We start from the raw sequence: 19087 nt of genomic DNA, 5'->3' as shown, positions 1-19087 counted from the left end.
ACTTTTTTTTGGCAAGAAATAGCCTCTTGTATGTAAAAAAGCTTGGTATTTATTCTTGTAAAATTTAATCTTCCTGTATCGCTTATTATAATTGAATCACTACATAGTATAAAACAAAGTCGCTTTCTCTGTCCCTATGTCCCTTTGTATGCTGCATAAATCTTTAAAACTACGCAACGGATTTTGATGCGGTTTTTTTAATAGATAGAGTGATTCAAAAGAAAGGTTTTAGTATATAATTTATTATGTTTTTAACAAACCTTTTTTTCTTTTTATTTCAGATCGGAACTTCAATAGTGTTCTATGGTAAGTAGATCATGACTTTTTATGTTTGTCATTAAACATTTTAATTTTAATTGGATTATCTATTTTTTTAAAGAAGATTTCATCAAAATTGGTTAAGTAGTTTCGGAGACAATCATCGTAACAAGATATTTAATTATGATGATAACAAGAGTTTTCAAACTCAATTCTAATCTTCTTCTTATCTTCTTATATATAAAAATGAATCGCAAAATGTGTTGGTAAGCGCATAACTCGAGAACGGCTGAACCGATTTCGATAATTCTTTTTTTATTATATTCCTTGAAGTACGAGGATGGTTTTTATGTAGAGAAAACGTAAACATGTACTTACCACGGGCGAAGCCGGGGCGGACCGCTAGTAGTAGATATAAATAAGCATATTTTCCTCTTATTTAAGTTCAAACATTTTGAAACGAAACGCAAAGTTTTCAGTTGGTTTATTTTTTAATTTATTCCCAATGCGACATTTCGAATGCTTTACAGAAAAGTTGCGGTAAATATATAAAATACTAGCTTTCCGCCCGCGGCTTCGCCCGCGTTTTCAAAGAAAAACCCGTTCCCGTAGGATTTCCGGGATAAAACCTATCCTATGTCTTTTCTCGCGTATCAAAATATCTCTATACCAAATTTCATGCAAATTGGTTCAGTAGTTAAGGCGACAGACAGAGTTACTTTCGCATTTATAATATTAGTATGGATTTGGTCTGTCGGATATTTACTATTCAGTCAAAGAAATATGTATGAAATATATTCATATTTTCTGTTAATCGTTTCCTGGATTCGCTGAAATAAAATTGTAAGTATTGACTTACTTTTGGGTAAAAGTACCCTACATATTATTATTTCAAAGTATACTGAATCGGATTGAAAAATAACGATTACACTTCTCCTAAAAGTATTCTTGCGAAAAGGAGCAGCAATAAATTGTTACGGATGAACTCATAAACTACTAGACTAATCTATACTAATATTATAAAGCTGAAGAGTTTGTTTGTTTGTTTGTTTGAACGTGCTAATCTCGGGAACTACTGGTCCGATTTGAAAAATTCTTTCGGTTTTAGATAGCTCATTTATCGAGGAAGGCTATAGGCTATATATCATCACGCTACGACTAACAGGAGCGGAGCCACGGGGGTGAAACCGCGCGGAGCAGCTAGTAATTATTCAAATTAATGTTAAACAGAGGATAATCTTAGCTAGAGATATACATGTTCACAGAATAATTATAAGCAATTGCTTTATTTAAATTCAAGTAAAACCGGGACTACCGACTAGTCATCTATTTACACCATAGCGTAACAGATCAGATATTTCTGTATCAGTCCTATTTCAACTACGTGTTTACGATACAACGTCAACTGTTTGCGTTTATTACTCATAATGTCCTTTATCGTTGCTGAGCAGGGGCGTAACGGTCGCCTGTTACACCGAAACGAGCTGATAACTTTATTAGATTTCTATGTTTATATTCACAGGGCTAAATCTCAACAATACCTAATGTTACTCTGGGTCTATCCCTATTGCGGGTAATTTGGCTCTATCGAAGCTCTACGGTTTAGATTTCTAAGCCTATTCTATATATAATAATATTAAATATTTCGACAATATGCAAAATATTAGTATAATGACTAAGGCAAGTAATAAAGATTATTATCTTTATTACTTGCCTTCTATCAAGATTAAAAACACAAGCAGCTTTTTTGTCTTTAAGGACTCAACTATTTATTTCTAAGTTAAGTGAAACTAGTCGTTTAATATTTAACCTATAAACATATTTAAATATAAAATGCACTCCAGTTTTCTCCAGTGGAACATGTCTCTTTCGTATATCGATAAAAGTGCTCTAAGCATATATAAGTAAGTTACTCCTGCGAGACAACTTTACTGCAAGATTGTTATAAATTTAAAAAGGAAATATTTTCAAACTTGAACTTAATCTCCGAAGTTTTTTTCCTTTTCGACCGACTCCATTTATTTCTGGTAACTTGTATCTTTAAGAAAAACTAACTGCATAATATTTTGTTTGTTTAAAAGTCGCTTCGCATGTCGTTTCGTATAAATTTTATCCAGATCTAATGAGCAGTTATTGAATTATTCGTAATATTGTTTGATTAACTTTGTTATCTCCACTTGAAGTAGGAAATTTATACAAAATGTTGTTATTTATCGACTTAAATTTTGTAATGGTAGATAAACAGTATAAAGATTAGTTCAACCATTTACTCGACTAAATACAGAGAAACAAAAAGCATTTCCATATCATACCAGGTGGTTTACGGGTAAAAGAAATATAGAGATGCAAAAAAACCTGCAATATGATATAAATACTGTTTTCATTTAACACGACATTTGTAACATTTTACAACGCGCGTGGGCAGAGATAGACAGTAGACACACTTCTAGTGTCACCTATCTTCACTGTGAATTTTTAAACAATACTCGAGTCAAATAACAAGAAAAAGTCTTGTATGCTAACATCAAACAGCGATTAAAGCTTAACAAAATTGTCTCTTATTTCTATTGGCATAAAATTCAATTTAAAATCATTGAAAACCAATACACGTTACGCTACGGTGTAACAAAGAGGCGTTTTATGTTCCCGAAAATTTTACATTAGGAATTTTTATTTACGCCGTACATTTCGCGTTCAAATTGGTTAATTAACTTTAATTGCTTGGACGATACTAATTACTGTTCATGCGAGGAATAATTCCTCGCAAAATTTATTTTTTTGCCTTTAATTATTAAACAAAGCAATTGTTATGTCCGAAATTGAGATAGGTCAGTTATATTTACTGAATTACAGCTCGCTAGTGCTTTGTGCGGAAACAACATTAATTCTTAATTATAGTGGCCAGTTTCATCAAATGCTCCATTTATTTCTGAACGTTTACAGTATATGGATTATATAAAACAAAAAAAGAAGTTGCCACCCTATATAGTGTAGCTTTCTGTTAATGAAAAGTTTTCATGTTCGGATCAGTATACTTATATTACTATATAATACATAATTCAGCGTTAAAATTATTGTAATATTTGTATTAATTTATAAGTTGTTATATTACTACCTGTGACCTGCGGCTTTACTGGCATTGCTACGCTCCTATTGGTCTTAGCGTGATGATATAATATAGCCTTCCTCGATAAATGGACTATCTTACACTAAAATAATTTTTCAAAACGGGCACTGAGATTAGCTTTTTCGCTTTCTCTAAACTCTTCAGCTTTTTTATATAAGTATTTAGTTTAAATTTACAGATGAATAGATTAATTTATACACCTATTGTTCATTTTCTAGAAATCAAGCTATACTAAGCCTTTAGCTAATAAAGACGTCATATAAAGCCTTGCAAAAGTTCGCAAATAGATATCGATTTTCCTGCACATGTTGTTTCACAGCTCTATGCCTTAATTTGTATAGAACGTAGCTTGTTAACGTAAAAGTCTGATACAATTTTTATTCCCTTTTACCCAGAGTCGTAGATATCATAAAAAAATTACCTACTACTAAAAGATATTCTTACTACTTCTTCTTTCTTAGGCCGGTTTAACCCAAAGTATAGGCCTCTTCATGAACACGCCATTCTTTTCTGTATGTATTTCGCCACTCGCATCCATTTTCTCCTCAAGACCTTCACTATATCGTCAGCCTACCAGTCACTACTTACTGTATTTCTAAATCTAAATGTTTACAGGTAATATACTAGCTGTTGCCCGCAGCTTCGCTTGCGTGGAAAAGATTAATTTTCATGGTATAAGTTTTCATCCCCTATTTTACCCCTTTAGGGATAAATTTTCTAAAATCCTTTCTTAGGGGACGCCTGCGTTACGACATCTACCTGCATGCCAAATTTCAGCCCGATACGTCCAGTGGTTTGGGCTGTGCGTTGATAGATCACTATATCAGTCACCTTTGAGTTTTATATATATATAGATTTTCAACACCATACCTACTACTACCTAATGCGCTAGGATTATAGGTACTAAACAAATATTTATTACCAAGAATACTTTCTAAAAACTAAAATCGATATTTATACCTCACAATAGAGCAAAAAAAAGTTCCACAGAAGCCAACAACCATTAACAAACAAAGACCAATAAAACATCAAGTTTCATTGGAAACACCCTTTCATGTACCAATTAACTGTATTACAATAAACCAGAGAAGTTTCCTCAGGCCATTATATTGAAATTATACCAAACAATTCCAACACGCCATTGTTCAATTAACTCTATGTTTGACTTTGTTTATAACCAGTACTTAGTCAAAATGTGACGACATTGATCTGAAAGGCATTATTGATTTGTGACACCATCTAATTTATCTTATAGTTACAAAGTTTCATTTTATTCTATTTACTATTTGATCGAGGTCAAGTTTTTAGATAAAGAACGAAAAATATCATTAATCATATAATTCGATTAACAATCAATTGTCGATAAATTTAGTCCAATACCTACCATTTCTACCCAAAAATGTGTATGCCAAGAACACGTGTTATCGTCGCCTTACGTGTCCAGGACGTGAAGGTATTGCCATGACGGGACCTTGAAATTTTACTCTCAACGCGCCTAAAGAAGTTTAACTTCAAAAAACAACCAGAAAATTATACATTTTTTATCCTCTACGATGTACGTAGCGGCTAAAACACTATAAAATGTACTAAATAGTCATCTATCCTATAAGTAAACATTCTGACTAACTGCAGATATTCACCTTCATAATATGCAATAACTACGTTGTTTAGTCAATTCGTAGAAACATGTCTGGTTTCGAATCTTGCCATAGGACAGTTTTAGCACACGTGTCTCTTCATTATTACAAACAAGATTGTCAAATCTTAATCAAAACTACGAACTGGGAGGTGATTAAAATTTGCAGATAATTGTAATATAGTACAGACTAGCTTTCCGCCCGCGGCTTCGCCCGCGTTTTCAAAGAAAAGCCCGTTCCCGTAGGATTTCCGGGATAAAACCTATCCTATGTCCTTTCTCGGGTATCAAAATATCTCTATACCAAATTTCATGCAAATTGGTTCAGTAGTTAACCCTTAAATTGTCACCCCTAGATAACTTGGGTGTATAATGTCCAAATTTGGAGGATGTGTTGGAATTAGGATAGAAAAGAGGAAAATGAAAAAAAAATTAAAAAATTTAAATTTTTTCTATTGTTTTCACTATGTCACATAAAACGGACATTGCCAATTATATGTACATGTTCGAACCGTCACATATAACGGACATTGCACATTATTCCTGCAACCGTGGTACATATATAAAATGCACATTTTCAACTCTGTAATTCAAAATTATTATCAAATTATAATTATGGACGATAAAGTATAAGCTTTTCAAACATCTGTCTTAAAATATTGGTTAAAACTTTAACGATATCGTTAAAAATAATGGATTTTAAAAAACGACACTATCAAAAGTCACAATATAAGAATTGGCTAAGAATTGGGATAGAAATAGTATTACATAGCCTGAGAACTTATTCTTATACACCAAGAAAGTCCTCTTCCCATTCACTAAATTGTACAGATTGTAATGTGTTTGCTTTATCGTATGCAAAGAAGTCGTATACCATGCCTGAAGTACCAAAACAAACAGGAAATTTAAATCGCTTTTTTTTTGGATTCTTTGGCATATATATCCATTTGCTGCCAGTTTTTTTAATTTGTAAGGTATTATTATTTAAATTTTCAAATATTAGGTGGTATTTCTGGTAAGTAACATGATACTGTGGCTGAAGAACTACTGAGAAGTAGGGAAGATTCATCTCGCACCGCATGTAAGGGCTGTAATTCTGCAGCAATAATATTGTGTTGATGGTAAAAATTCTGACTTTTTGGATCTTCATTGTGACTCAAATCAATATGTCGTATAATTCCGGAGGTATGGTGCTGGGAGTAAATGATTGACACTGTTATCATAGTGAAATCACTCCCGTAGTACATTTCCTTCGAAATCGTCATCTCAACTCAACGCCAGACTCTTCAGCTTCCGTCAGAGGTAGTGAGGGAATTTTTTATTGAGTGCCAAGTCATGCTCCTGCTAAATATAATAAAAATAAAGAAAAATATATCAAAATGATGACGTTGAAAATGGAGGGCCTGATTGGCAACGTCCGTTACATAGGACATGTGAAGAATACCCTAGTGTATACTCCAAGTTGTCAACGTCCGTTTTATGGGACATCATAAACAAACTAAGATTTTTAATGCAAATATTGTAAAATATGTAAAAATTATGTCAAAATACTATACTTACAATCGTATTCTGACTAATAATATAACATTATAAGCAAAATAGCCAAAATACTTACAGTTATAACCAATTTTATCAGGACAATCAAAAGATCCGTTTTTTGCAAATTTCAAATGGTCACCATTCGCGACTGTACTTCGCTTCGCTAACGAAACCTGCATGTACGCGAAGGACATAGCTAGTACCTTCCTAATATACCAATTGGCAATGCCTAGGTCTACTGTAACAGAGCCAGCATGTGTATAAATACTATGTCCTTTAAAACGGACGAAATCAATTTAAGGGTTAAGGCGTGATTGAGTAACAGACAGACAGACAGAGTTACTTTCGCATTTATAATATTAGTATGGATTTTTTAATAGTAGGTAATGGCAATCGAGTACAATAAAAAATATGTGGACATTATTCATAAACATTACATATCTAGCTGTGTAGCACTGATTTTATAGCCTAATAACGTTAGAAAAAAGCAAGTGTGCCGAGCACACGTGTCAGATGTGAAACTTCTTTGGTAAGATTCAAAGACACCAAAGTCGCCTTACTCCATGACGTGATGGTATTTACGAAACCTTGACATTTTACTCTCAACGCGCCTAAAGAAGTTTAATTTCAAAAATATTTCATGTGAAGAATATTCATAAACAACTGACACATCTACCTGTGTAGCACTGATTTTATAGACTACTAACGGTCCGCCCCGGCTTCGCCCGTGGTACATGTTTACGTTTTCTCTACATAAGAACCATCCTCGTACTTCAAGGAATATAATAAAAAAAGAATTATCGAAATCGGTTCAGCCGTTCTCGAGTTATGCGCTTACCAACACATTTTGCGATTCATTTTTATATATAAAGACTTAGTCCGGGATACATCGCCCATTTTTGCAAGAGATTACTATCAAGCTAATTTTTCGTGAGTAGCTTTATTTTGATGAGATGCCCAATAATTTCATGTTCAAAACTCTCGATTGTGGTAGCTACCAGAGGAAACAAGGATAAAATATTTTGATTTGATGGTTCTCAAATATTAATTACTAACTGAATCTTTTTTTTTGTTCAATCTCAAGATAATTATCTAAATTATTCGAAAAAATATTTGTCCTACAAAATCTATGGTTTGATCAAAGAGTCCCCCTTTCCAATGTGTATCGATAACGAAGTCATCATAAATGATTACTAACCAGCTGATTTTTTTATTTTCACTTATTTAATACTTATATAATTCAACAGACATATTGTCCTACAAATTGCGTAGTAAATATTTGAGAACCGTCAAATCAAAAATTTTCATCCTTGTTACCTCTGTAAGCTACCACAATCGAGAGTTTCGTACATGAAATTATTGGGCATCTCATCAAAATAAAGCTACTCACGAAAAATTAGCTTGATAGTAATCACTTGCAAAAATGGGCGATGTATCCCGGACTAACTAGCGGTCCGCCCCGGCTTCGCCCGTGGTACATATTTACGTTTTCTCTACATAAAAACCATCCTCGTACTTCAAGGAATATAATAAGAAAAGAATTATCGAAATCGGTTCAGCCGTTCTTGAGTTATGCACTTACCAACACATTTTGCGATTCATTTTTATATTAAGAAGATAATATAATAGAGTTGAAAAAAAAAGTTCAGTACCTACTTATAAAGCATATTTATACTTATCAAGTCAACAATCTAATCGCTTTTAATAAACAAAATTCCCAGCCAATATCCATTATTTCCTACAGTTTCATCAACATATCGGCCATCGGTCAAAACTTTTTTAATTTACTCTCCACCATCCTATTGATTTTCAACTTGATTAATAATGAATTTTCTTTGTGATACTTTGAATTGATAATCTAATGCGTTCGTAGAATAATTTATTAGATACAGTGTTCTGTTAATATCTTATATATAAAATTCTCGTGTCACAATGTTAGTCTGCATACTCCTCCGAAACGGGTGGACCGATTCTGATGAAATTTTCTGTGCATATCGGGTAAGTCTGAGAATCGGCCAACATCTATTTTTCATATGTACCACGGGCGAAGCCGGGGCGGACCGCTAGTATTGTTATAATAATAAATCATTTATTTCTTTCCACGACATACACGGTTTTTAGAGTGAAACTTCTTTTTAGGCGCGTTGAGAGTAAAATTTCAAGGTCGCGTCATAGCAATACCGTCACGTCATGGAGTAAGGTGACGGTTTTCTACTACTTAAATAAGTAATTTACATTTATTAACATAAATAAATGTAAGATTACTTATGTATTAGTTAGGATACGATATTATTAGATTGCTTAGAACCCTTTCCAAAATGTTGTCTACATTTTCGTGTTTTCGCAAGAAAAATGTTTATCTTCTTACTTCTTCATATAAAACGTCTTGAACCTTTTTCGTTTTATTTTGGCGATTCTGGGAAATTCCTGAAAATTTAATTTTGATTAAATAAACTAATATTGGATGTTACACTGTGGTATTACTTTATTTGAAGTGTCTAGCCAATAAAAGAATTGTTAATGTAATATTGTAATAGAAAATTAGATATTTTTGTTTTTATTTATTTATTTATAAAGACCCGTCAACAGTTGTTACATAAATCATCTTTCTCCTAGCAGTGCATTTAGATTAGATTTAGATCTAACGTACATAGAGCACCAACACAAAATATTATAAATTAGGTAATACAAGGTTAATTATTATAAAAGTAATAAAAATAAAAAAGTTACTGAGTGCATAATGAGGGACCGTATCTTTTTCTGACCCTTCCCCGTCCATTCCTTTATCCTTCCGGATTCTTCTTTTTATCCCTTTAATAAGCTTGTTTGCCAGTTCGAACAAAAAGTGTATACGGTCTTCTTAAATTTCCGGTACAAGGAAAAGATCGCCAAAAAGTTCCATCTGTAAGAAAAATGGACAATTTTTAAACATGAAAAAAAAAAAAAGAAAGGAAACGTATACTTCTTACATTTCCTTTCCTACCAGGTTGCCTGGCAGAGATTGCTGTGTAGCAATAAGGCCGCCTATTGAGCAAAATATTGGTACCTCATTCGTTTGTACTAGTTTTATTAACATTGTTTTGTACAATAAAGTATTAAATAAAATAAATAAAAAATTCATAAACTTCTCTGTAATTACTATAATTATAGAACACCATAAAACAAACAATTTTTCTTAATAACCTCTTGTTATTTGATTAACGTTGTGTCGTAAAATGATTGTAAAACTAGATGGATCGTAAACTAAGTAACGTCGTAAAATGGAGAGACGCCAAGTGTGTCAGCAGCCTTAGGGCTTTAATAAATAATTATCCTTGTTTATAGCTTTAATGAATTTATGGGTAAAAGCCTAAATTGGGCTGCCTACTTGTCTGAAGATAATAGACTACTTTGCATCTGTGTGACGTTTTACGTAGATAGGTATATCAAAAGGGACCTAGGTAGGTCCTTAGGTACCTTCTAAAGATGATAGTTATTCATTATAATATATTGAATTGTAAAGGAGAATTAAAAAAAGTTAGCTTTTGAAAGCATAATAAGGTATTTCTATTGCATTATTTTTATACAATTTACAATATACATTGAGGCAGAAAACATAATGTAAAAAATACGTTTTGCACCAAAAAACCGAAAAAACTTTACCAATTTTAAGAGGCCATATCGATTTTAGAGTGATTTTGACTTGTTTCTGTAATTCTTTAGGCGCTCGTTTAACAAAACTAAATTAGTAACAATGTGTTTTATTATCTTAAATTAAAGATTCATTCAATATCTAAAATATGTTCGAGACAATTTATTGATATCCATTGTCCAGTTTGTTTAATAGCCAATAACCTGAGGCGTGTTTCAATTTTTTCCATGCGTGACGTTCGTGTCTTTGAAGTTTACACGGAATTTAAAAGAAGAAGTTTTCATATAAAATATACAACAGTAAAGACACTGAGACATCCTAAAATATGCTCGAGGCAATTTAAGTACTTTTATTCAAAAATTTTTGAATAAAAGTACTTAAATTGCCTCGAGCATATTAAAAAGAAAGCCTTACTTTGATGAAATTTTATGTGTATTTGGCGTCGAATTTCTAAAAACATACAACAGAGTAAAAAATAAATAAAAAATACACATTAAATGATAGATTTATGCTTAAAAATTTGCAATCAATAAAATACATATTATATGATTTATGAAAGTAATGGAATATTTTAAAGTTCTCTAGAATTTTCGATTATATACGGGAGCGCAAACGCTGTTACGGCAGACCGCGCTCCGCGCTTTAGGGAGTAGGACGTGTTGCGCTGCTCCGTCAGACACAAAATTACAAAAGTACGTTTTTCCCGCGCGTAGTAGTCGGGAAGCCCACGATACTAGATTAGAATTGGTGGAGTAGACGATACCGAGATAATAAGGTCCTATAATGTTTCCACTTTGAGCGCTTTCAGCCTTTGCTACTCGACTACACGATGATCGCGTTAAAACGTAAAAATACTAGCTTTCGTCCAGCGCAATTTTGTATTAGGACTCTTAAGTGTTTTTCAACATAATATTATTCATTACTAGCGGTCCGCCCCGGCTTCGCCCGTGGTACATATTTACGTTTTCTCTACATAAAAACCATCCTCGTACTTCAAGGAATATAATAAAAAAAGAATTATCGAAATCGGTTCAGCCGTTCTCGAGTTATGCGCTTACCAACACATTTTGCGATTCATTTTTATATATAAGATTCAACATACAATTATGTTTTAATCTGCCTAAATAAGAGTGTTTTATTTGAAAAAAATAAGTAGGTATGTTCACATAAATCTGTCCTGCAGCCTCCCTTTGATCTTCCGTATCATTAATTTATGAGAGCAAAGGAACCCGTGTATGTAACTAGCTTGATAACGTGGCTTCACTCGTATGGTATCCTGGCAAAAAGTCTATGTACGTATCCATAGTCCGTCCTGTAGTCTATCTCTGTACCAAATGCATAGAGCTGTTTTTGAAAGAGTTGCATACATACATTCTTACATAAATTTATAAAGTAGTAGAATGAACGAAGACAAACATTTTTTATATCAGTTTCAGCCTCAAGAGTAGCTGCTATAAAAATAAAATCAATATGCCTGAAAATAAATTCACCACTTTTTAAGTTTTCCCCAAACAGAAAGGCCACACCATCTTTCATTACAAGTACTTATAATAACTAATACAAATTACTAAGAAATTCATACTGTTTTTCTACCCTATTATTAACCAAAAATAGAAAAGCTTGACCTGCATCGGATACAACAAAACATTACTTATAACTAAAATAGGGTTAAAATCACAGGTTAAAATCCACGATTCTATACAAATAAGTCGTTGACAAATGACAACCCAGTTACCACAATTGTTTGACATTTAAGTTACATTAAGTCACTAGCTTCAACTTGCGGCTTTGCTCGAGTGTACTTCAATTAAATATAATATTTGTACTGCCCCCGTACCATGATGTCTTAAAGCAGTTTTATTTCCAGTGTGGAAGATTGACAGCGCTATAGGTCTAAATAAACTCAAAAAATACTGCATCGATTTCCATTATGGTTTCCACCAATAGATATTATACCGATTATATGCATGTTATTAAGCAAGCCTTAATAAACATATTTCCCTTAGAATTTCTTTGATGTGTAAAAAATCCCAGCTTCGCTTTGAGCATAAAGAACTATTGATTAGCACTGCTGCCTCGAGGAAAACGAAGCGAAATATTCCCGATAGCTTCTAGAACATTTCATTGAGGATTTTTGAGGTTTTTCGCTTTTATTTCACAGTGTTTTTCTTTCTTTGCATGTATGTTGTAAAGGGAAATGATTTATGTGTGAATAAGGAATAAATCTATAAGCCATTTGGACCTATTTAACAAATAAGATGGTATATTTTGGAGTGAAATATCTTATTTTGCTAGAGTAGTTTATGTACCTAATTAGGTTTAGAATTATCATAGAAATGATATTAATTGTTAACTTATATTCTATAGTATAATTCTTTTTAACACGCTTATTAGCTTAACCTGTATGTTTGTATGTAACCGTCTCCATTAGACTCAATTTTGAGCCACTTTCAACGGACAGATTTAATTCCTTAGTACAGTTACCAAAGATCGTTGACTATACAACAATTTTATGAATTGTCTTTAGTTTTTTAAAACTACATCCCTACTATAATATTATAATATAATATTATAAATGCGAAAGTAACTCTGTCTGTCTGTCTGTCTGTTACGCTTTCCCGTTTAAACCTCTAAACCGATTTTGATGAAATTTGGCACAGACAATCTATATACCCTGAGAAAGAACATAGGCTACCTTTTATCAAAACACCACGCGGGCGAAGCCGCGGGCGGAAGCTAGTTATTACATTTATTAATTACTAGCTGCGCTCCGCGGTTTTACCCGCGTGGAGCCGCTTCTGTTGGTCTTAGCGTGATGATATACAGCCTTATAGCCTTCCTCGATAAATGGGCTATCCGACACCGAAATAATTTTTCAAAGGGTATCATTTAAGCTATCACCAATTTAATTAGTTTTGTGTTTCTTAAATAATAGGGTTTGTCCTCAAAATAGTAGATCTGTCACCAGAATGTAGTCACCAAACAATGCAAAATCAGTTCCACAATAAGTCACCTAAAATCCTGAGATATAAGGTCTAGTACCAAATAAATGTTTTTGTATGTATTATAATAGGTGTGTCCTAATAAGTATTTAAGCAAACTAATTTAAAGAGATCACCAATAAATCATATTATGTTACTAGAAAATTGCATTAAGTTCAAATAAAAAATTAGGGTTGTCATCATCGTTTCAACCAAAAGATTCTGCTACTTAAGCTGCTACTTAACTAGACTCCCAAGGTTCTAAATTTCCAGTGGTAGTATAAATTATATTTAAATATTTTTTTTAACAGAGTAGTAAATAAAACAATTAAAGTCAAAATAATCAATATTTATTGTTTAAAATAATTACCACTGAACAATCAGCGCTGGTTTAAAATAGCTGGCTTATGGCTAGCAGAATAGTAGATAAAACACTTAATTAAAGTTAAAATAATCAATATTTATTCTTAAAAATGATAACCACTGAATAATCATTTGGTCATCATTGGTCAATTTTTAAAGCGCGCCAATTTGTCTCCGCCCCTTTGATCATTTTTTCATTAAAATCATAAATTGATGTATTAAATTGGTAACGGATACTATTAATTTAATATCTGAACGAAATAAAATGTTACTACTGTATTGGTGACAAAATATCAAATAAAAAGGAGTCGCAGTCAGGGATCGATAATCGATTTATTTGGTGACAGATCTACCATTCTGAGCACAGAGCTATTATTTAAGTAACAAAACTGTTATTATAAGAACGAAGTTTATATTCATATAATGCAATATAATTTTATTGGTTATTGATCTCTTATTATACACATATATTAACATTAATTTGATAATTCATACCTGGGAACAATTTTTGTTTATCTGAGAACGAAAATATTTCGTGGTGATAGATCTATTTATTAGGTGATACAACTTGATGACAAATATAAATTTTGGTGATAGAAAATATAGTTCCCTTTTTCAAATCGGACCAGTAGGTATCTTGAGATTAGCGCGTTCAAACAAAAAACTCTTCAGCTTTATAGTATTAGAATAGATTTAATAAGCATGTTCGGTTAATGCATTTTCTCTATCAGTGATACTTTAAAAAGTACCAATGAATGAAGCCCATAAAACTTTTACTGAAAATAATAGCATATTACTTTTCGAAATGAGTTTAACAATAAATAAGAATTGAAAAGGGCTTTTAAACAGAATCCCCACATTTAAATTGGATTTTGCGTCTAGACTTTGTGCTTAATATTTTGAAACTTCGCAGAAGTGTTTATAAGAGCATTGTAGCAGGTAAATAATGCAATATAGATTATTCTTTTTTAATGTATTTTAGTTTTATAGCATTCAAGTTTTAAAGAACAAATAGGAAAATATTTTTTAGGGAATAGTATTTTTTCATAATAATTTGTTGTTTCTTATTAATTTAAAGCGATACTTAATGATTTGGTTAAAAGGCGGTTTATTCCCTGTATTATTTTGCACTGTTACACATACGTAAATCCAACCAAAATAACTAAAAATAGACAGGTAAGAGACGGCGAATAGAGCCTTTAGCCGCTAAGTCTGGTTTTATTTTCTCTGTCTTAAAGTTTTTAAGGGTGATTAAACTTACGCACGTTTCATTACTGCAGTAAAACAGAATGGGAAGGATTTGAAACTTCAAAATTTAAATTGCATGAACTTTTACTTTACTCCGCCCTTCCCAGTATCTTTCTTTATAATGTCGTCAAACCTTTAGGTATAACTAACTCTTAAGGGGGGTTAGGCGGTCAGTGAAAATTCAGCTATTCGGGCCTGAGGTAAGGGATGAGGGGGTCCGCGTTTAGTATGGAATCAACGTGCTCGAAACTAAAAATCGTAAGCGCCATTCACATTTTTATCAAAAAGTGAATTAAAATATCTAGTATTTTCTAAATCTAAAACAGTCACGAAATCGAGAAGGTAAATACCTATGTATTTGTGATTTTATACGAATTATTATCGTAAAATACGGTTGTAATGAGCATTTATATGATATTTTAGAGGTAACTTCAGGATTTTTTTTATCGAGCAAAATTTTTCCAATCGTGTTTTGGAAACAGTCATCCCATCACACATACGTTCTGTAATACATATTAGAAATTTCAGTGCGAAAAAACTTCAATATTTTCAGTTATAGCTCATAGAAAACAGTCCATTTTTCCGTTTTCACCTACTAAGGGCCCTTAACACATTTGCAGATATTTGGAAAAGTCGGTCGATGGATCGCCTACCATCAGGAGAATCACCAGCTCAGTTGCCAGTTCTAGTATTGAAAATATTAACAGATTAGACAAACTCGCCTTAAAAATAAACTCATGAAATTATTCTACCTATCCTTGTTTGTATAAGTACCTATACAATGTTTGAATTAAATCTATCCGTTTGGCGTCTATATACGAACATACAGTACTGTCGGTTACATATAAATATGAACGTGAAGCTATTATAACCATGAGTACCTACGAAAGTCAAATCTAAGCCATAAATTACACCACAGTAAACAATTACATCAGTATGGACACAGACCTTTATATGTTGAATCCAATTTGATGGTTCTGCTATTTCGGGTCAAGTCGCGACTTGACATTAATTAGTCGATGCAAGTCTGTGGAACAATTGAATTTAGCATTTATAGACCTTGGTGTAGTTTTAGAGCCCTCGGCTTCATTCGCAGCACTTGCATAAAAATACTTAACTGTGTTAATCTACAGGGTGACAAAAATGTAAATAAAAAAATCGTGTGTGCCGAGCACACTTGTCAGAAGTGAGACTTCTTTGTTTAGATTGAAAGATACCAAAAGCGTCGCCTTAATCCATGACGTGACGGTATTATCATGACACGACTTTGAAATTTCACTTCAAAAATATTACGTAATTTTGTTTTTTAAGTATTTTTTACGTAATCAGCCCATGAAGAACTTTAAGCACCAATGAGCATATTATCATATTATCAATAAAAAATATTATCAATAAAAGTAACTCTGTCTGTCTGTCTGTTACTCAATCACGCCTAAACTACTGAACCAATTTTGATGAAATTTGGTATGGAGATATTTTGATACCCGAGAAAGGACATAGGATAGGTTTTATCCCGGACATCCTACGGGAACGGGTTTTTCTTTGAAAACGCGGGCGAAGCCGCGGGCGCAAAGCTAGTATTATATAAAATCACTCTCCTACCATAATAGCTCAACCAGCAAATGAACCGTTCATAATATTTAACTACGGCTAAATCATAACTTTTTTGCTGACCGTACTAAATATAGCAATGTCGTCGTTTAGTTATATTTTACCCTGGGGAACTATTCTGCCGACTTACTGCGAAGTTATAGAGTATATTAGGGTAAGGGCAAACGTATAAAGATAGATTCTTTCTATATAATCCGCATAAAGGCGAGTGCACAGTTTTTATTTTAGTGAAAATCTTAGGGCAAGTACAGACGATCAATTTTTTTAATAATAATGTGGAATTTATATATATATGCATATATATAAATGGGGAGAAATTACTCTATAGTAGGTACTGCAAATAGAATATTCTAAACAAATGAAACATACATTATTTAATTATTTATTTTTGAAAGGAAAGAAAGCTGTATTTAAATAATTCCGAAATTTTGCTTGCCGCATCCGGGAATCGAACCAACTAAAATCGTAAGAAAACCATGAAGGCAAACATAGTTAGATAAATAAATTAACAAAGAACACCACCCCACATTACATAACAGTCCATCACACAACACATTACAACATAAAACGATACAAAAGTATTCTCTTCCAGCTTAAACACAACAAAGGGGGGGAAAACAAAGCATTTTCCAGTCGAATTCATCTCTGCCCACCAGAGACTAAAGAGCAGTAACAGCCCTTTTGTGATTTTTCGTTTTATTAGTGATTCTGAAAGCGGGTTTCTTAAGCTTTCTATTGAATTAACTTACTTATTTCTAAGACTATAAGAATGGTTTTTATTTAACAGTTTTCACTTACTGCAAACGAAAAAAATTAACAATTTGGCGTGATTTCCCAACTAAAATACAGTATAAATTATACTGCAGATTAAATTTTAAGGTTTCATAACTAAAATGCAGTAAGCAATATAATTTTACAGTTCTTTAGATAGTTTTATATTTCTGGAAAAAAATTAAAAAAAAAATTAATACGCAGTAAAATTTACCGCCATACAAGCTATTTTTACTGCAAATTAAGAAAATACAATTTATTGTCACGAACTCCCAACTAAAATGCAGTAAAATCAAAGCTTGTCGCATTTTAGTTGTGAATACTTAACATTCTTTTATCATTATAAACTGACTAACACGCAGTAAAATACAGCATTATGTGTCTTTCTAAAACACACAGCGTTGGTGAAGAAAGCTGTCTATGAATCCTATATATCTCTATGAAAAAGGGTCACCTTACCGAATATCGATGGATCTTTCACCTCACTAGCAAGAGCGCGTCCCTAGTATGTCATCTGTCATCGCCAATTTGACATCACCTTTGAAGCGCTGTCATCTGCCTCTGCCGGCATAGCGTTTATGAATTCGTGCGCAATAACATCGCGCAGAATATAATTAGTATTTATCTCTAGTAAAAGTGATCAGATTAAGTTACTTTTACCTGAATAAAACACATAAAGCGTTAAATTTTAGTAGTAATTGGTTTAGGAACGGAATTAGTTCCAATATGAAACACAAAAGACCACGTTGTCGGAAGAAAATTCGAAAACCGGTGCTTTGGTATGTATAATAGTGGCGGGAACTCTTTTTCGTCCTCGGAGGACGAGAGAAGCAATGGTTCGTCACTGCCCAAGAGACCGGGAGACGAGAAATTCCGTAAGTACAATCAGACTTGTCATAACATGTCCGGACTCGTGCATAGAATTCCATGCAACACGTGGCATACATATTTTCACAGTATTTGACACAAATACATCAATATTTAGATGTAGGTAATTAATAATAAAACACAATGCATGCCTATAGTGAGATCGCTATATTATCATCGGGTTTATTTATCATACACAGGCACATTGGTTACTGTGTCAAGTATTGCTTTTAACCAGAATTGTGAGATATCGTTAGGCTACCTAGGTAGAAGGTACTTAGGTTTATGGAATCGACCGTGATCCCCTATGACTAACGAGCCCCAGCAGCAGGTAGTGAGGTATCTCAATCACTTTGACCATTCAATTGTAACTACCTCAACAAAAGTGAGTACCTACTACTTAGTGCCCACTACTACACAATTAGTTCAAAACAATTAAGAGGTACTTATATTTTAGATAGGTACAAAACCTGTCTATCACAATATTCTAAAGAGAAGAAATTGTTAATTAACTATTATAATATAATTTACATATCTATCATGTATCAAACATGTCACATATAGATTTTACATTACTTAAGATATGATATAGAATGTATAATGTGAACAACGGTCTCACACAATTTTCAGTATGAGGTACTGATTACTACAAGTTGAGATTACCTAGTTTATGGTAAATAATTCTTAACATAAAGAGCGTGTTTTCATAGTCAATTGATACCAGAATAAGCTTTGATTCTATGGGTACTTATTTGAATAAGTATTGAAAAATCATAAAATAAGTATTGAAATAGACATTGCATATTAGGAGATGTAGATATGTTTATATACGTTATCATCATCAAGGACCCATATTTACCATATCCCCGAACAGTTGAATGATATCATTCTTGCTTATAATGTTACCGATGATAATGATGTTTATCTAGTTCCTTTCTTACTTAAGTGAAAGAGCTTGCCTTAAAATTAACACTCAGGCGTGATAAAATTTTTATAATATCAACAGTAAAGTAACCAAAATCTTTGTATTTTTTATTTGTATCTTCTACAAAAAT

General features: G+C 32.6%; 1 protein-coding gene across 1 annotated transcript in view; it reads left to right on the top strand.

The window, feature by feature from the left end:
* Positions 1 to 278: 278 nt before the first annotated feature.
* LOC149477866 (octopamine receptor beta-2R) overlaps positions 279 to 19087 on the top strand; it is a 50516-nt gene continuing 31707 nt past the window's right edge. Inside the window, exon 1 of the mRNA XM_089709788.1 lies at positions 279 to 306. The gene's annotated coding sequence lies outside the window, so the exon portion shown is untranslated. The remainder of the gene's footprint in view (positions 307 to 19087) is intronic.

Source organism: Colias philodice, chromosome 23 (genome assembly GCF_061535455.1).
Source record: "Colias philodice isolate Cphi_HAF_F1 chromosome 23, ilColPhil1 Martin Lab GWU primary, whole genome shotgun sequence".
NCBI lineage: Eukaryota > Metazoa > Arthropoda > Insecta > Lepidoptera > Pieridae > Colias > Colias philodice.
Note: the sequence above shows the minus strand (reverse complement) of the source record. Positions and strands in the feature narration are given on the sequence as shown.